This window comes from Rattus rattus, chromosome 12 (assembly GCF_011064425.1).
Source record: "Rattus rattus isolate New Zealand chromosome 12, Rrattus_CSIRO_v1, whole genome shotgun sequence".
In the NCBI taxonomy this organism is placed as follows: domain Eukaryota; kingdom Metazoa; phylum Chordata; class Mammalia; order Rodentia; family Muridae; genus Rattus; species Rattus rattus.
This window is the reverse complement of record NC_046165.1, coordinates 37,533,486-37,554,570: the sequence shown is the minus strand read 5'-3', so window position 1 is coordinate 37,554,570 and position 21,085 is coordinate 37,533,486. Positions and strand designations below refer to the sequence as shown.

The 21,085-nt window shown below is 39.9% G+C and overlaps 1 protein-coding gene across 1 annotated transcript in view; it reads right to left on the bottom strand.

Moving 5' to 3' along the window:
- The window catches only part of Diaph3 (diaphanous related formin 3), a 336,634-nt gene that overhangs the window by 235,690 nt on the left and 79,859 nt on the right, over positions 1 to 21,085 (bottom strand). The gene's annotated exons all lie outside the window — the stretch shown is intronic.

Sequence of the window (21,085 nt, the reverse complement as noted above, 5' to 3'; positions counted from 1 at the left end):
CACACACACACACACACACTGTACTATAAATAGGAAGTACATTACTATTTATATGTACATGAGAACAATAAGGAAATGGGAGAAACAAGCATAGTATGAGACATACAATTTTCACTACTGTGATCAATGAAAGCCCCACAGGCAGGATTTCAAAGGCCTCTGCCATGCCCGGTGCAGTTAAAGTCTAAGGAAATAAAAGAGCTGCCACTGGGGCAGATAACTTACAGCTACTCAAGTAGCTTGGAAACAGTATGGACATTCAAGGTAAGATCAGCAGCAGAGACCTGCGGTTCAGGAGTGAACGGATCCCAGATGGGAAGTGAGGAAGACATTAATGTAACAATAAGGAAAACGCTTGAGATTAGATGTACAAAGAAAAGAAGTTAAGCACATTCCAACACAGGTTAAAAATCTAGTACTTCTTTTGCTTTTTAATTTGCCAAAACTTTATGCAATACTACATAACTAACAATGAAAATCAAATTACTTTTAGGGAAAGTATTTTTACTCCTCATGATATCAAAGTGGTTATTGGAAAATACACTAGGGAATATACATTGCTAAGAATAGCACATATTCACTCTAATTCACTATACTATACACTATGATATTCGCTATCTACTCACTCTAACTGTATCTAATGTCTCCGGGAGTTATTCTCAAATAGACTAAAGGCTCATTTTCTCATTTACGTATCAGTTCTAAAGATGACTGGTATAACAAAGTGAAGTGTTGGATAGATCATCTCTGTAGGGAAGTCATTAAAGACAATGGTGCTGGTAGTTACGGGAAGAAAAATCAATGAGCTAAAAAGCCAAATCTCCTAGAAATAAAGAAGACGATTAGTAAATGCTCACATCTCTGTGTGATGCACCCTAGTACGGCAGCTGCTCATTCTGACTAATTCACAAGTCCTTTGCAAGATGTCTGCACTCAGTGAATGAATGTGGCTACAATAAAATGCAAATAAAACAATTGAAATAAGTACAGAAAAGGAAATCAGTCACACAGAAAATATCCGCATTACATACAACAGATACTCAAACAAATGCTTATTTAGAAACACTTCAGATTAAGCACAGGAAATAAACCAACTAATTGAGAAATTAATTAAAAAATAACTTCCCTACCAAAAAAAAATAAAGTATACAGAAAATAAAACTGAGAGGGGGAAAATGTGTGAAGGAAGAGACAGTCTCCTTCTCAACCCAGGTCTCCAGTTCCTTTCATTTCACCTAACTTCAAAGGAAGCAGAGGGCAGAGGGAGACGGGAAGGATGCTTGCCGCTGCGTATCTTGAAATCCATTAGCCAGAAAGATGAAAATACTTGAAAAGCTTTATCCCCTGTGGTATCAAAACACATTAGTGAGATAAGGATGTCTGCCTGACATCACAAAAATTAGAAGGATATTTATCCCACATAATTTCTAAATCTTTTTTAATCCCTTGGTGAAATGTATTCTAAATGCACCAAATGCAAGATGGAGAGACGTACAGAGCTTATGCAGCCCAGATTCTTTCCTAAGGATATCCAAGGGCACAGAAGGTACCGAGCACGCCTGTCTTTATACCCCTACCCTAGCTATTTGTCTAACCCAAGCAGTCTCCTCCTTGCTAAGTGACTATGAAAGGTAATAGTGGCCATTTCCTTTGACCTGTCTTGAGCAGATTCTTTTGTTCCTGCATGAGGACCTCCCTCCTTTCATCTCAGCTTAGCTAAAAGGCAAATTGACTGGCCTAGATCATTTCTTTCTACAGTAAGTCGGAATCCCATGTCTGACAAATAGACATGAACAGTTACCAGTGGAGAGTAGTGATGGAGTGGCCTGCTCACCTCTGTCAAACAATTCAATGACTTTTAGACAACTTCCAAGAAGCTATCAATTAATGTTGACTTTATTTTTAAAATTATAAAAAGAAAATACATGGTCTAGATATATATGCAAACTCTGCAGGGAAATGGCTCCTGGAAATACCAGCAAGGACTCATCCTGGACCTCTCTGTACCTGAGACTGCTCCACATGATGGCTTCTAAAGGGACTGCTTGGATGACCTGAGATGTACCTCCACAATCTTCCCTAAAACATCCCTCAATCCTCAGGAAAATACGCAAAATCCACCATTCAGCATTCCTTACTGTACTTAATACATAAGTCTTTTAACTATACTTAAATCTATAATGGGTGCCAATTTTAAATATAAACATCTGCAATACACAGCTGCTAATGATAAACAAAATCAAAACGTAGGTGACAAATATAAACAGGCTGAGATGAAGTTAGTTACTGGAACAACGCCTTCTCTTTGCCACTTAATATGTAATTTAAAGCAGTAAAAGTAAAAAAAAGAAAGAAAGCAGCCATTGGTATCAGTAGAATACCTGTAATGTCCAATTCTTCAGTGTCTTATAGAGGTAAGCGTACGGATCTACCTCTAGGACTTCATAACTATAAGTTAACTACCTCTGTTTTCCTTCAGTCTTACATTTTCTTAATTCCATATATATATACATATATATGTATATATGTATATATATATATATATCCCAATACGAAGAATAATTTTAATGAGTTTACATTAATAATTTAAGAAGAAAGCAGAGTCACCACAAGGGTAGTCAGCACATCAGTGCCAAGAGGATAATTACAACCTAACTACTACCATGTATGCTAATATTCAAATGCATTGCAGTAATTCTCTTGAATTTTTAAGCGATTTCGAGCATGTCTAATGTCACTGACAAACAGAAACACTAAACTATCTGGGCAGCATAAATTACTCACTTTCGGAACATCTACAACTCAAATCAACTTGTAGGACCAATAAAACCTGTTAACCTCATATGATTTTACACAGACTCAAAACATAAAAAGTACCAGAGACAAGTTCACTGACCACCCAAACTACATTTCTCAAGAATCTCCCTTGTTAAATCAAACATTTAATGAGCACCATTGTATACCAAAACACAGCCTATAGCTCTGGAAACGTGTTTACCTATATATTTAAAAGGGCACATGTTGGGGCAAGAGGTAGTCCCTCAGTTAAGAGCACATGATGTTCTTGCAGAGAAGTTACCTTAGCCCCAGCATCCAGGACACCCATCGTCACCCTCCACTGAACCCCACAGACAGTGTACCCATGGACACTGATGTACACTCCACATGATTAAAACTAATCCAAATAAATCTTTTTTTAAAAAAAAGCTAAAAGTTTAGAATTACCAAGTAAAAGGTACAAAGATTATATAATAATAATAATAATAATAATAATAATAATAATAATAATAGATGCCATTTCATTTCGGAATACTCCACCAAGGAAAATGTTAAAGCCTAACAAACCAACACTAATATTAGAAAATTCTATACTAATTTGAAACAATTTTTAAAAATTCAACACACTTTATACTTTTATTATCTATCAGGTACAAGATAACCTCCATTGTACTGGTTTTCATACACTGGCCCTCACCTTCAATAACACACTCATTTCTTCCCTATGTGTCTACTTATTTCTTTGCCTATTTGTGTGCATGTCCTAATGTGTGTGCATGTGTTTGGCTGTTCGCATTTCTGTAGTCAGGTGCACATGAATGCACATGCTAAAGTCATTCTCAGCATCGTCCTTCATTGCTCTCCCTCTTCAACATGACGGAGGGTCCCCTGATGAATGCGAGGCACTGATGCCAGCACTCAACATACAACGTCTACACTGGGGAGACTCAGGCTCCATCTGCTGACTAGTACAGGACCACTGCTGTGCTGCCGTGTCCACCTCACTTTTATGTGGCCATTGGGGATCCAAAAGCCAGTTCCTCATCTTCACACACGTATGGGAAATGCCTTACCTGCTTAGCTATCTCCCATGCCACACCAACTTCTTTACATATATACATATACATACACACACACACATACACACACACGAACACACACACACACACAGCATGTATGTATACAGGAATGAGGAAGAAATGCCAGGCAGAAGTCAGAAGACGAGTGGCAGGACCAAGTTCTCTCCTTTCACGATGTGAGGTGGGAGGTCATCAGGCAAGAAAGCAGGTGCCCTTAATTGCTAAGGCACCTTGCCATAATTTATTCTTGCTTTTGATTACTGAAGGAACATTTTTAAGTAAATAAGTATATAAAAGGATGTATACTAGTTATCAGAGAAGAAATTATACAGAACTGTTCAAATGTGAAAAGAAAAACCCATGGATAAACAAGTTAGTATATAAACATGTTGAAGGGTACAATGAATCTACAATATTAGATTGCAAGTTATCAATATGAATCTCCCTCCCTCCCTCTCTCTCCCACCCCACTGTGTGCGTGCGGGGAGAGTGAGGGGGGGGGAGGTGGAGATGAGAGAAGGGAGTGGAGTTAGAGATGCATATAGAAAGGGAAATTAAAACGTAGAAATGTGTGCACTCCTTGCACTCATTCATACTTGTGTTTTCCATACACAGACACATAATCAGCTCTCCAAATCTTTAGTCCATGCACCTAGAAATTCTACCAACAGCCTATCAAGTGTTTGCAGTAGATTTGCTCTGTACTGAACATGATCAGACTTTCCTTGTTATTTATCTTGTTATTATTTCATAAACAATAAAATATAACATCAAATTATATTACTCTTTGGAAACATGGAATGTACAGCTGATTTAAATTCATCAATGTTAACAATTACTAAAAAGGCAAAGTTGTAGAATATGGGTGGACACAAATAGGTCATTTGTTGTGTTTAGTCAGTGAAAGTTCATCAAGTGGTATGCTTATCTGTATTTTGCTATATGAATATAAACTAAATAGGGAAAAAACATTTTAGCTTTAATAACTTTTCTGAATTTTGCTTTATTTCTAAAATTTTGTGCTTTTAGGTTAATTTGTGGAATACCGTGTGCTTCCTGGTTTAATAAAAGGCCAATTTACATGGAATCACAAAAGCCACCTGCCTCCTCTCGCCATCTTCAGAGCATGCGCAGAACAGGAAAACCTTCAGTTCCATCTGAGCAGCACTGCGATTAAAGACAAAAGAGCCGGAGGATGGAGCTGGAGGAGTTGATTAAGTAAACATGGATGTTCTAATTTGCCAGCCTCCATTTGATGGTTCAATGAAGAATAAAGATCTGCTCGGCACATGTGAGCACACAGAGCACCAGAGTGATGCTCTTGGTCATTGGTTCATTATCTCCTGATTATGTCGATTATGTGTATATATTAAAAAACACAGCAAAACTTCTTTGGGCATTTACTATAAGGGGGACAGGGGCTGAGAAAACACCAGATGTTCCAGTCTTCAAAATTAGGCAATTTGCTTTCAGTTCCTCCAGGTAATTGTGCAATTATTTGCCTCCATGATTCTGAGCTGCACTTACAAGTGTCACCGGGAACATTGACAGCTGAAGTCGCCCTTCCCTTTTCTTGATTTAAGAAGAAACCACCTGCCTCTCTTATATACCCACCACCATAGAAATCTAAGTTTCTCTGAGTAGGCACACTTGTAAAAGCAAATACAGTGGTTGTAGTGGTGGCTCAGTGGTTAGAGCAGGTATGTTCTTTCAGAGGACCGAACTCTGATGACAGCTCACAACTATGTGCAATTCCAGTACGAGGGCTCTAACACCTACCACCTTTGGCCGCCATAAGTGCTGCTTGCATGTGGTGCATGGATGTGATAAATATAGCATATGCATATACATTAAAATAACAACAAAAGAGTAAAATACAAACAATTACTTTCCAATTTCTCCTTATGTAATAAAGATAAAGGGTGACTGTAGGAGGATACAAAAAGGAGAAAACGAAGATATTTGAATCATATCCTACTATAACCAGTTAGGAGACAGGAAAGCCAGAGCTTCTCTATGTAAGAAAGGTATTTTGTGGTTACAGAGGGCTGGCAGCTGCAAAACGGAAAGACATTTTGAATACCTTTCTATCACCATCACTGTAAGCATGTCTTCTTTGCAATGAACACCTTTTAAAGTGCAGTTATAAATCAGAAGAAGGAAGGTTGAGCCCACAGACTGCAAGCTGTAGAAAGAAGCTGGAAATACTGAATATCAAAATCAGCAGCAGTTGGGGCCCAGCACCAAATTGTTTTTCTAATATTCATCTCACAACCAAGATAATATAGGAAAAGCAAAACAAAACCGCAGTATTTATTTCCCAAAATCTGTTATTATGAATAGACATTATATAAATAATCCTTAAATAAATGAGAAGTTAACAGACCTAAGTTCAGTGAACTACTATCTCATCTAAGAAAATTAACAAAGTGACTATCTAACATTGGTAGACTTCTAACAACCTTTTAAACTGATCATTTCTAAGGTGCTCTGTGCAACACACTTTCCACCTAAAGAGACGATTGGAATGTACTTATATCCGCCATGCACCATTACACTGAGTACCAGATTCCACAATGAATAAAAGTCTGTCCCTGGGATCCATTGGTGAAAAAGGGCATCCTGTGGTTGCAAAAGTATGACTGGTATGAATCTAGTCTTCTGAAAGACACACACACACACACACACACACACACACACACACACACACACACAAGGTATTGCTACTTTACAAAACGGCCTTGAGATGAGAATGGGTCTGTCGTGTGAGTACTTGAGTCTCTGTCTCCAAGTGTGTGTGCAGGTATATGCGCAGGAAAACAACCTGTGGAAGTCGGACGACAACCTAGGGTATTGTTCTCAAAGACTGTTTAGATTGGGTTGTTGTTTTCAGCATTTAGCTATTTTAATTCTATATATACGTGTGTGTGTGTGTGTGTGTGTGTGTGTGTGTGTGTGTGTGCGCGCACGCACGTGTGTGTATACTAAATGCATTTCTGTGTATCGCCTATGTGCACTGTGCACAAAACAGAAGATGATGACAGACGCTCTGATACTAGAGGTACTAGGACTGTAGACTGCCATGTGAGTGCTGCGTAACACAGGCTGGCCCTTTGGGAAAATACTCAGTGCTCATAACAGCTAAGTAATTTCTCCAAGCGCTTGAATGTTTTGAGACAGGGTAGGATGGCTGGCCAGGTATCAACCTCCCAGAGGTTATCAATCTCCACCTCCCTTGTGCTGGATTTACAAGTGCTGGCCACCTTGGCACCACTTTTATTATGTGCTCGTCAGATCAACCAGTTCTCCAAGCTTACCAAGAGCTTTAGTTGATTTCCTACTGCTGTGATAAAAATCCAAGAGCATGGACAACTTGTAGAAGAAAGTAAAGAGGAAGCAGAAAGAGCAAACTTAAAATGGCATGCGTCTTTTGAAACTTCAAAGCCCACTGCTAGTGACATACTTCCAGCAAGGCCATTCCTCATAAGATTAGTGAAACAGCTCCCGACTGGGGAGCAAATCTTCAAAACCTTGGACTGGGGAGGTCATCTCATTCAATCCATCCCACAAGGCAAGCACTTGATGAACTAACTGCATCTCCAGCCCTCAAAACCAGGTCCTGAGAAATGGGGACTAGACAGGAGAATGGCGCTAACATGGGACAAGGCAGATGGATGAGACGGCTGGGGCATTTTAGAACACCATAGCTACATTACAATAATGGACATAGGTAGAATGGACACAGAGAAGGCACAGAAGCTCGAATGTGAAATGCACAAACCTCATCCTAAGGAAGTAACCTTTACCCTCTAGGTTAGTCAGGTTTCTAGTCATTGTAATATGCCTGACGTAAATCAGTTTTCAAAGAGGAAGGTTTATCTAGACTGAGTTTCAGAAGCTACAATTGGTCGTGTTTCTTTGGACCCATGATAGAAGAGGAAATTGCTCGCCTCTCAGGGACTAGAAATAAAAAATGGAGGGAGAGGGGAGGTGAGAGGCAGTATTCCCTCCAAGGCACAAGAACAGTCTGTTTTCTTTTTCACTTGGACCTATATCCTAGAAGTTCCTCCACCTCTCAATAGCATCATGGGCTGGGAACTAAAACCCAACACAAAGGTATCCAGGATACACTCAAAGTCCAAAGGAATGGTAGGTAACAGCAATTCACTGTAGAAAGATGGATACAGTTATCACACTCAAGCAACAGTAAGGAAGACACACAGGAGCCTCACAGGATGCAAAGCCAAGAAGGCAGATCCAGGTGGACTTCTATGAAACAATGCATCTTTCACATTCTGCTACAACCTTAAAATGTAATCAAGAAGGAAAAAGGTTCCAAGGTTCACAAAGTATGTTCACATCACTCAAGACTGCACTTTACAAGATAAAATATAAATCAGATATGATGTCTCACACCTGAAATCCCAGCGCCCAGGATGCTGAGGCACAAGCAATTCAAGTTCAGGGGTGGTCTAGGCTTGCAGGACAAGCCTAGAATGTATCATGAGGCTGATGTCTCAATTTCTTAATCCATAAAAAGACAAAACATAGGCAGAAATTTCCTGTTAGTAGGCAAGCACAAAAGATCTAGCGAACAATCTGAAAAGCATTTAGTTGTGAACTATTTCAAAATCAACATTTTCCAAAACTATTCCTACTACTTTCCTGTTTAAAGGGTCCTTCACTCTAGACAAGAGACATCTTATCCACATAAATATAGAGTGGCTTTCTCTATGGGTATACATCCTTATGAGAAGGAGTCACACAAACACTACACATGCTCAAATTCTACTTGCCCTTCAACACTTCTACCTTCTTTTCCTTCTCTCTCTTCCTCTTGCTTTTTTGAGACAAATGTTGTATGTTGCTGGCTTTGTTCAAACTCAAGCAATCTTCCTGGATCAGGGTCTCGAGTTCAATGATCAGTTATTTACCACACACCTGGCTGCTCCCCTTCCAATGGATATTTCTAATACCCACATTTTTAACCTCCAATTCCTGCTTAATTAATTCTACCACATATAATATCACCAGTTAATTGTTAATATGTACATTCCAGAATAACTTAAAGTTATCTAGAAGAGTTTTGAAAGTTTAGCTTTGACAATGATCATGTAAGGACTGTCAGTCTAAAGCATGCATTACGCTCCCTGTCCACCAAGCATTTGCAGCAAAGTTAACATGTTCTACACATTGAAAACTGCAGAAGAAACGAAGCCAGAAGAACTTGTGCTAGTTCCCCAGTGCTTAGGAGACAGCCTCCTAGATCTTCAGTTTCCCTGCTATGCATCCTATTGACTATCCCAGACAAGCATCCCTCCCGATGACCTGCACAGAGAACAAGGAGATACACCTAGGTGGAACAGATGAAAATGTCCCTTACTCAGGTGCTAAGACACTGAGGAGGAATCTGAATAGAAATATTAATAGTTGAAAATAACCACAGGAACTCTTTTGCACTCAGACTTCCTATTACTACATATTTACTGATTGTCTCTACCAGGAGCATGCAAGCCACAAAGTAGCAGGTACCTGGTCTGCATTGTTCATTACAGTATCTACTGCCTAGAACAGTGCTTGATTCACAGCTTTATTCTTCAAGAAATGACTCGATGTATGTCTGTGAAATGATATTCTTACTACTCTAAAATGCATTGCTATTATACACCTACAGCCACCCCTTGCCACCTGTAAGAAGCAGGAGACCTGGCTCTAGGGTCATGAGAACAGGAGAGCTGGCCCAGTACCTACCTACTGCAGCACTCCAGAGAGTGGGCCCTGAAACCTTCCTGGGCAACATAGCAGAAGTAGCCATGGATGTGGGGGGTTGCAGGTGAGCTAGCCCCGAGAAGGCCCTGCTTCTTGTCTGCTAAGTGGTACCACAGATGAGGGAAAGCCTCCCTCTTTCCCTCCCTCATTCCTTGCCATGTATAGCAGACAGAAGATCTGGTCCTACACAAGAGTAGGAGAACTTGTCATGTCCCTCCCAAGGTGCAACAGTGAGGAGAGAGAGCCCTGCACCTCACCTGGGCAGCAGGGATTGCTGGTGAACTGACCCAAGGGCGTGAGCACAGGAGAGCCAGTGGGCTAACTAGCTCAGATACCTCTTGGTCCCAGATCCAGAGCTTTGAAGTGGCCCATCCCATCAGTGAACTACTAGAATACATTAAGGGGCAAGTCCTACTGATCCAAAATTACAGGATCTCCATGACACAGGCCAACAACAGGGTAGGGGAGAGTCATCCCAGTTAAGATCCAATATTGATAGAGTTGCAGAAGCCAAAAGCCTCATACCAAACCAACAAATCATTGCAATTAAGAATTAACATTTGCAAGCAAAGAAGTGTGGACAAAAGAATCTGCTGTGGGACACATTGTGACACACTACAGCTTCCACAATGAGATTTTCTTCTCTGTTGAGGGGTAGGTTGCAAGAGTAGAAGGCAGGTATGAAAGGAGAAAGAGATGGAGTGGCATTCGGTGCATGATGGGAAATTCACAAAGAATCCATAAAAAGATTATAAAAACTCCACTGCTGTTGAGAATGTCTAAAAGTAAAACTGATGACACGAACACTTGTCCTATTTCTAGCCACTAGTGTCATCCCCAGAGGTGATCTTGAAGCAGTTATCATTAAATCCTAGCGCCATTTCTGAACAGGCTACCTGCATAGGCAGTGTTCTCAAATGTTTAATCAGCCTCTAAACCAACAGGAAGAGGAAACCCACCAACCTATTCTCTTAGCAGCCAAAGTGGGAAGTTAGAAAAGTGTACAAAGGACAGCATAAACTCTGGGATAGACAGAAAAGGAAGGTCAACATAAAAATAATAAAGATAGTGATCACTAAGAAGAAAAGATATCATTAAAACACTGGTTCACAGCAAATACACAGGTGAATGCCAGCAGCAAACCACTGAACTGAGAACAGGACCCCCGTTGAAGGAATCAGAGAAAGGACTGAAAGAGCTTGTAGGGGCTTGAGACCCCATATGAACAACAATGCCAAGCAACCAGAGCTTCCAGGGACTAAGCCACTACCCAAAGACTATACATGGACTGACCCTGGACTCTGACCTCATAGGTAGCAATGAATAGCCTAGTAAGAGCACCAGTGGAAGGGGAAGCCCTGGGTCCTGCCAGTGCTGGACCCCCAGGGATTGTTGGGGGAGGGTGGTAATAGGGGGAAGGATGGGGAGGGGAACACCCATATAGAAGGGATATTGGCCTGGAAACCGGGAAAGGGAGTAATAATTGAAATGTAAAGAAATACCCAATTTAAGAAAGATGGAGAAAAAAATTGGTTCACATGATGTATTTAAAAATGAACAGTTAGCATGTATAGATATAAATTCTGCATGAGATATTTTGAAAATTAACACTTTATTCATAAAACATATTAAGAAACGTCAGAGATGCTGTATATTTATTATTTTATGTATATAGGTATTTTGCCTGCATATATGTCTATACACCACATGTATGCCTGTGTCCACGGAGGCAGGAGGGTATTGGATATCCTAGAACCAGAGTTACAAGTAGTTGTAGGATGCTAAATGGGTGCTGGGAACCAAACCCAGGTTCTCTGAAAGAGCAGCCCGTGCTCCTGACTGCTGAGCCATCTCTGCAGCCCAACTTAAAAAGGAAAATTTAAGGGGTCATAGCTACACATTTGCATGTACCAGAAGTAATAAACCATGTATTTCAAAGAGGAACTAGGCTATCTGACCTCAATTTTCATAAGACAGGTAATTAATAGATTGAATAGATTTTATACTTATTAAATAAAAATATATCACACATGCACTATTTCATACTTAAATTTTTGATAAATCACACTTAAATGTTGGATTTGAACATCCATTTTCCAATTGATATCCAATCACCACAGCAGCAGCGATGACGCATAATGAAATGACACCACATTGATGGTGACCTTAAATCACCTCCTGAGAACAGAGACCTAGTTGGTAATGACATGGAAAATATTCTCAACATGTCCATCAGAAACCACCAATCCAGCATCACTGAGCAAGAAAAAGAAACTGAGTCTAGAACTCAGTGGCAAACAACCCTTGGCAAGCTCTCTGTGTCTGACACACTGTGTCTGTTCACACTCATAATGCTCACCAAAAGATATATCACAGTTTAGCTGGGAAAACATAACCAGAACCAGTCCTGTCGGACGAAATCCTAGACATGAGAAGAACATAACCCCATATGAATGCCAAACCCTCTAAACTCTGGCTAATGCTTGTATCTTTGATCCTAAAGGACATTTTACATTTACTCTGACTAGGCTCAGACATCAGTCTAACTGAAACATAACAAAATGAATGATTTAGCAGCTTTCCTATAAGGGATAATAAATGCTTGAGGCATGTATCGAATTAATATTATCAAAGATATACTTAAAAGCTGATTTCTTGTTAAAAATCTGTTTTTTCTATATCTTCCAGTATATGTAAGATAGGATAGTGTGCCTGATATGTCTGTATAATAGCTGTTCATCTTCTCAAACCAATAGTTAATCAATGCAGGTACATATGTATAGCGAGTATGAGAAATCACACAAATAACCATGCTTAGTACCAATATGTGCTTTTCTACAGTGAAACTAAAACTGCAGCAACATATAGATTTTAAAAACAATTTTTGATACCAAATTGGCTTCTGAAAGGAACCAAACATCCCATTCATTGGCTTGTCTGAGCAGTCCTTTTACATCTTATCAACACGTAGTAATGAAATCCTCCAATGGTTTATGCATTTCCTGTCACATCATAAGGTACAAACATGAACAACACACTTACATTTTGATAACCATGCTTATGACACAGTTCCCACACACGAATACATGTATACAAATGGAAAAAGCCTGAGGACTTCCTCAAATGAATCATCTTTTAATTTTCCACATCATACTTTTCTAATAATTTATGCCTCATGAAGGTTTCTCAAAATATCTGACAGATTTCCAGTTCTCTTGCTCAGGACATAATATTCCAAGTCATGGATCGCTATAAACTATTTAGCGAATCCAACATTTTTTAATATACCTTCAACTACTAGTGACTTTATTCCAGATCATAAAGTCTAAAGAGTAAAACTTTTAAAACCAAAAGGATATACATTTAGTTTGTTAAACAGCTTTTCAAAAATACTATGTGACTTTATAGTTCCATCAGCCACGAATGACTCTTCTTTCCATACCAAGACCAATGAGATTTTAAAACGTGTAACATGACTTTAACTTGAACATCAGAAACTGACAATCTTTATATAAGTATTTATTTGGATTTATTCATATATTAGTATTTGTCTATAGACTGTTTTCCCACTTTGAAGCTTCATTTCTATTCAAAAACCAAAACTCCAGGTCTAAATACTAATTCTTTGTAAAAATCATTAGAAATATTTTTACAATATTATTTGTCTTCTCTCATCTGTAATTTATCACATAAACAGTTTTCTAAATAACTGATCATGCCCCTGTACTCTTGCATAGTTTCTAGACTTCCAAATCAACAAAGCTACTTTGCAGTGAGACAATTAAGCATCTTAGTTAAGAAAGAGGCAAAAGGTGAAGAGAGGCTGCAATGGGCAAAGACTCATTGTAACATCAGCACCGTTCCCCAGACACAAACCATTGTTTTTCATGCCAGGCTTCTGTCTATGACAACGCCTGCAGACTGAACACACAGTGTCATGTACTTATCCCCTTGAACTAGAGCTTGAATCTTCCACCTCTTCCTCATCAGTACAAGAAAATACTTGAAAATACAAGAAAGTACTTGCCATTATTACTAGTATTGGTTTTCATGGTCTATATATGTCTATAAAAGAAAATATCACTAACCATTACATACTTTATTTTAAAGAAAAGGAAATGTAACTATTCCTTGACGTACAAGAGCCGAAGAGTTTGAAATGTCTATGACTGAAAGTATCATTTAAATTATTCCTAGGAACTAAAGTGACAATATTGAGTTTCATTTGACAAGTGTCTTTTTCTTAACCAAAGTTCATTAAAATTTATACTTTGATATTTTATCTTTTCATGCCTTAAGGTGAAGTAAGCCTCACTTCAATAGACACTTGGCTAAAAGTTAAGGAGCTAAGATGAGAGCTAACGCTGAGCTTTAGAATGCACTTACTGTTTTCTATGTTTGTTCTCAGGACCATTTCTGGGTGGTACTGCAGAGGGGGAATGCTCTGACCTGTCCACAGTCACGGAGCCGCTGACATCAAGGTCCTGACTTCTCTGTGTTACCCTGCTTTTCTGTGTACCGTGTCCAACCATCAGCAAAGTCCAAACTAGCCTCCAGTATGTCCCTCAAACTCTAGGATTTTGTAGAGAAGCCTGAAACCAGTCACAGGAGGGCTTACATGGTCCCATTGCTCCACGCCCTTTGAAAAGTTTGAGCAAGATTCATCTCTTTCCTTTTCACAAACAAAACTGGCCAGACTGACGGAGTCATAGCTTACTTTTCTCACTACACATCCATCCAGTTATCTCCTAATCTCACAAGTCTTGACTCCATTGGCCCTGTCCCTCCTCCCCTTACACTCCTCCAGCTCACTGTCTATTCAGTATCTATGGACACTGATACACCTAAAACAGCCGGCTATTGTCCTGGGTTTCTGCTTCTGTCCCCGCTCATCAGAGCCTTTCACTTCCTCTCCACTTTTTACTTTCTTCTTACTAACTGAATGGTTTTTTTTATTTCTATTCAGTTGTGTCAACTTACATTTGAAAACTTACTTCTGGCAGGCTTTTAGCAAGCTTCATGAATTCTAGGGGGGAAAAGCAGACTCTTCTGCTCTCTACAAGTAAGTATTCCTGTAAGTCTCTATGAGACTTAGCTTTCTAACATTGCTTTTACAGCGATGGATTCAGTGTGTGTTCGTGTTTGACACCGTGGTAAAACTTGAATCAACTAGCAACACTGACAGTCAAGCAGGAAAAAGTTAGCAGCTAATAGGTTCACTTCTAAGTTCCATGCCTCAGACAGCTGCATCAGTGTAAAAGGCATGAATTTTCTCTTATTGTGCAGCCCTCTTGGCCAATTAGGTAGCTGGTCATTAAACCAGGATATATGTGTCACTATTGCATATTTTTAGGCTTACCTGAAAAACCATTTTGCCATAAGCAAAACTAAACTTTCGTATGTCTATGTGTATATATGTGTGTAGAAAACACTCATGTGCCTCTGTATGTAAGAGAGAAGAGTCTTACTTAGCTATCAACTACCAACGTGCTACTGCCTAGATCATCTGAGAGAAAGGCCTTGATTTGGGAATTGCCCAGATCAGACAAGTCTCACCCTGGCATGTCAATGGAAAAGTTGTTTTGATTATGAACTGATGCATGAGCGCCCAGCCCACAGTGAGACTGTCCTAGATCATATGAGACAGGGGTCTTGGACTGTGTAAAAAGCCACATAAGAATGTGCCTCTGAGTGTGTAAGTGAAAGAGTAAGTCAGAAGCTGCTTCAAGGTTCAAACTTGGCTTTTCTCAAAGATAGACTGTGACCTCTAAGGGTAAGAGATATAAACGCTTTTTCCCCGAGTGGCTTTGGATCAGAGTATGTAACGAAACTGAGCATAAGCATACAGTACTCGTTATCTATCTATAAATATCTCTCAGTAAATAGGACTATTGTTTGACATTCCTACCATTCTGACTTCCTTACCATCTCAGTTACTTTTCGATTGCTATCACAAAACACCCTGACCAAGACAGCTTATAAGAGAAACAGGTTGATTTGACAGCTCACAGTTGCAGCTGGTCCATGGCCATCATGGCAGGGAGCATGGCTTCAGGCAGGCCTGCAGGCATTGAACTGTAACACTAGGTGATAGCTCAAATCCCTATCCACAATTAAGACACAGAGAAAGCTAACTCGGAATGTCCTGGGCTACTGAAACCTCAAATCCCATCCCCAGTTACACACCTCCACTAACAAAGCAACGTAGCCTAGTCCTTCCCAAACAGTTCCATCATCTGGGGACCAATTACTCAGGGATGCACCCACGGAAGCCATTCTCATTCGAACCACCACACTTACTATGGTGGACTGTCACCTTGAATTATGAGCTAAAGTAAACTGTCTTCCTTTTATATGCTGTTTTTGTCAACATATTTTATCACAGCAAAAGAATACAAAATAAGATAGTGTACGATTGGTATTGTAACCTAACACATAGCAGACATGCCATATAAAATCGTGTTTTATTATCTTTCTAAAAACCTCTTTTGAAATGGTTTTCTCAACCGCTCAGCCTCACTTTTTTTGAGACTGTAAAAAAGGAACAACAACAACAACAACAAACGTTAACGGCAGTTACCTGTGGGACAGATACTATAAGTTACTTTGAATTTTTAATATATAGTTATAAGACATTTAAGCATTACTGTTTAAATGGTACTGTCTAAAATCACATTTAGGATTTTTTTTTCTTTTATTTATTTGGATATTTTATGTATTTACATTTCAAATGTTATCCCCGTTCCCCCCCACCCCCCATCCTTCCTCCCCCTGCTTCTATGAGGATGCTTCCACTCCCACCTACCCACTCCCAGCTCCCCACCCTGACATTCCCCTACACTGGAGAAATGAGTCTTCACAGGACCAAGGGCTTCTCCTCCTATTGATGCCTGATATCTAGTTTTCTTTTTTTTTTTTTTTTTTTTTTTTAACTTGAGTATTTCTTATATACATTTAGTGTTATTCCCTTTCCGGTTTCGGGCAAACATCCCCTCCCCCTCCCCTTCCTTATGGGTGTTCCCCCTCCCCACCCTCCCCATTGCCGCCCTCCCCCAACAGTCTAGTTCACTGGGGGTTCAGTCTTAGCAGGACCCAGGGCTTCCCCTTCCACTGGTGCTCTTACTAGGATATTCATTGCTACCTATGAGGTCAGAGTCCAGGGTCAGTCCATGTATAGTCTTTAGGTAGTGGCTTAGTCCCTGGAAGCTCTGGTTGCTTGGCATTGTTGTACATATGGGGTCTCAAGCCCCTTCAAGCTCTTCCAGTTCTTTCTCTGATTCCTTCAACGGGGGTCCTATTCTCAGTTCGGTGGTTTGCTACTGGCATTCACCTCTGTATTTGCTGTATTCTGGCTGTGTCTCTCAGGAGAGATCTACATCCGGCTCCTGTCGGTCTGCACTTCTTTGCTTTATCCATCTTGTCTAATTGGGTGGCTGTATATGTATGGGCCACATGTGGGGCAGGCTCTGAATGGGTGTTCCTTCAGTCTCTGTTTTAATCTTTGCCTCTCTCTTCCCTGCCAAGGGTATTCTTGTTCCCCTTTTAAAGAAGGAGTGAAGCATTCACATTTTGGTCATCCGTCTTGAGTTTCATGTGTTCTAGGCATCTAGGGTAATTCAAGCATTTGGGCTAATAGCCACTTATCAATGAGTGCATACCATGTATGTCTTTCTGTGATTGAGTTAGCTCACTCAGGATGATATTTTCCAGTTCAACCATTTGCCTACTGAATTTCATAAAGTCATTTGTTTTTGATAGCTGAGTAATATTCCATTGTGTAGATGTACCACATTTTCTGTATCCATTCCTCTGTTGAAGGGCATCTGGGTTCTTTCCAGCTTCTGGCTATTATAAATAAGGTTGCGATGAACATAGTGGAGCACGTGTCTTTTTTATATGTTGGAGCATCTTTGGGTATATGCCCAAGAGAGGTATAGCTGGATCCTCAGGCAGTTCAATGTCCAATTTTCTGAGGAACCTCCAGACTGATTTCCAGAATGGTTGTACCAGTCTGCAATCCCACCAACAATGGAGGAGTGTTCCTCTTTCTCCGCATCCTCGCCAGCATTTGCTGTCACCTGAGTTTTTGATCTTAGCCATTCTCACTGGTGTGAGGTGAAATCTCAGGGTTGTTTTGATTTGCATTTCCTTATGACTAAAGATGTTGAACATTTCTTTGGGTGTTTCTCAGCCATTCGCATTCCTCAGCTGTGAATTCTTTGTTTAGCTCTGAACCCCATTTTTTAATAGGGTTATTTGTCTCCCCTCGGTCTAACTTCTTGAGTTCTTTGTATATTTTGGATATAAGGCCTCTATCTAGTTTTCAAATAAAGAGCTAGGAAACAATGAAAAACAGTAACTAAGAGGCATTTCTTAGTACAAGAAGGAATCAAAAAGACTATCCAAAAAGGATAGTGACTTAGACGCCATCAGCTCTGGTCCTCGGAATCTTCTGACTAAAAGTCAGTTTACATAAACCTTCTAAAGTAGGCAGGACTCTGACACCAAGCGCCACTCTCTGCAGTTTTAGTGGTTCCAGGACTAAATGTCAGTTTCCATACTTCCTGCACCTCTCAGTTTAGTAGTGTCTACAGCACTCAGCGTTCTCACGCATTGGCAAATGCTTAAGAGACACTAGTTGGCAATGATCACAAATTGAAGACTTAAATTATTCATAGATTTATCCAGATGTTTCCAAAACTAAGTTCTGTAAATAAAAGTGATTATTAAATGAGTACCAATTTACAACAAGAATGTAAATGACTCTGCAAGCTATTCCTAGTCACAGTGAAAGCTTTGCAGACAGCATACTATTAGCTCTGCTGATCTGTTTTTATTTTTCCTAATTGAAATGTGGTCCATGTTATCAGGCCATCTGCACCGTAACAAAACTCAGTAAACAAGACCAAGACGCTGTTCTCTGTGAGGAGCAACATCTGATTTAGTTCATGCTAAAAAACATTTCTCTAAAAGACCACTTTTTGATATAAAGACTGAAAACGTGCAAAATAGAATACATACACAGGACGCTGCACCCTCATTTGTATATCTAAGCATTAAATGCACACCAACTTTCTTTAGATAAACTCATGATACCAAACACACTTGTAATTCTACACTGCTTTTTGTATGGGGACCTTGCCAGCTGTGCCTAACTCATTGGTTGCATCAATGTAGACTAACAATGTCCCTATCAAAAGACATTCTCCTCATTCTGTCTTGATGTTTCTCCCCTGCTGTAATCCCCCATACATACCTCTTTGTTTTTCAAGATAGTATTTTCCAATAAACGTGAAAGAAGACACTTATACATGAGCGGATTCCTATGGATACATATATATATTTCTATGTTTATATGTACAAATTTCTATGTTTACATATGTATACATGACATATTCTATGTTTACATATGTATACATGACATATGTTTCTATGTCCTCCCCAATACCATCAGCAATATTTTTGCTTTTCTTTTTAACAGATTAAAATGTTTTCCATATCTGTTTTAATTTATGTATTGACACTGGACACCTCTCCCATGTGTATGCCTTAGTAATTCGTGGGTAAGCTGCCTGCTAGCAACAGGAACAATCCTTTGGAGTGGCATCTTTCCCTTAATGATTTATAGGTATTCTTTACAGACTGATGTGAACCAATATTCCCTACAAATTTTTTAATTTCTGAAGACTCTAATTATTTTGCCCCCTTTACTACCCTATAATGTTTATTAGTAAATATATTCTTCTTTTGAATAATTTCTGACTTAAATGAAAGAAGTGTTACTTTGATATTATTTTTAGAACTATCACCTCAGAATATTCTAAATATTATATTATCTAAACTTGTAAGAATTTTTTTTCTGAAAAGAGAATCCAGTATTAGAGCTTCAATAGTAATGTTTTACATGCTTGTCAATACAGACCACGCTCAAAATATTACATAGAAACGTATGAGTATAAATGGGGAGTTTCACTTTATTTTAACTAGTTCTCAATCCATCCCAAATTAATAGCTTCTGGCCGGTGCCTTCAGAGCTGAATACGGTGGGGAGGAAGGAGAAGCTGAAGAAAAGCACCTTCCTCAGATATGTCTGTCACCCGTACTACCACAGCCCTTTGGAAGAGGCTGATAGCCAAGCACTGCCCAAGACTTCTGAGGAACTTGTGTGCCCTCCATAATTGTTAGTGCTGTACATAGAGTACCTTCCTGTCAGAGTACCTGCATGTACAGATGGTCCTCTTCAACAACAACCCTCCATGCAGGCCAGCTCTAATACACTGAGAAGCCTACATCTAACCAACACTTTACATAAATCTGGTTCCAGTACTGTTCTAATCGTTTTCCTTGCTTTTATGACAAAGTAATTTACATGGCTTTGTGTTACAATGGCCGGTTTCAGCTGTGGCTCCATGCTCAGTTCTTTCAGCTCTTCCCCATCAGGGTGTGCGCAGCTGCCTCCACACCCGGCTGACAGGACAAAGAGGAATCTAAAATGGATGGACTCCAGATGAGAGTGAATGATGTGGGGAAGGGGAGGCTTCTCCAAGGATTCGAAAGGAACAGTTCTGGGATGACCTTAGCTTGGGCTCTGCTTGTATTCAAGGTAGGCTTGAACACATACATTTTATTAAGGGTGAATCAGTTCTGGATATGAACCTTGGAGAGGGGAGGGGTTCTTCTTAAGATAACATTTCATTGGCTAGAGTACTGGGAATGCAGGTGTGGATGGCTGAGCTTCCCAAACAAGGTCAGAGAAGGGGACTCTGTACTGGTAAGTAAACGAAGTCCTCAAATTTTTTCCTTTTTTTTTAATTGTATTTTCTTTATTTGCAATTCAAATGTTGTCCCCTTTCCCAATTTTTCGTCCATAAATCCCTTAACCAATCATCCCTCCCCCTTCTTCTATGAGGTTGTTCCTCCTCCCCAACCACCCAATCCTTCCCACTACCCCGCCCTGACAATGGGGGTTCCAGCCTTAGCAGAACCAAGGGTTTCTCCTCCCATTAATGCCCTACAAGGCCATCCTCTGCAACATATACAGCTGGAGCCATGGGTCTGTTCATGCATACTCTTTGGGTAGTGGGTTAGTCCCTGGGAGCTCTGGTTGGTTGGTATTGTTGTTCTTATGGGGTTACAAGCCCTGTTAGTTCTTTCAATCCATTCTTGAACTCCTCCAATGGGGACCCCATTCTTAGTTCAATGGTTGGCTGCAAGCATTCACATCTGTATTTGTCATGCTCTGGCAGAGCTCTCAGGAGACAGCTATGTGAAGCTCCTGTCAGCATGCACTTCTTGGCATCAGCAATATTGTCTGGGTTTGGTGGCTGTATGTACATGGGCTAGATCCCCAAGTGGGGCAGTCTCTGAATGGCCATTCCTTCAGTCTCTGCTCCAAACTTTGTCTCTATATCTCCTCCTATGAATATTTTTGTTCACCCTTTTAAGAAGGACTGAAGCAT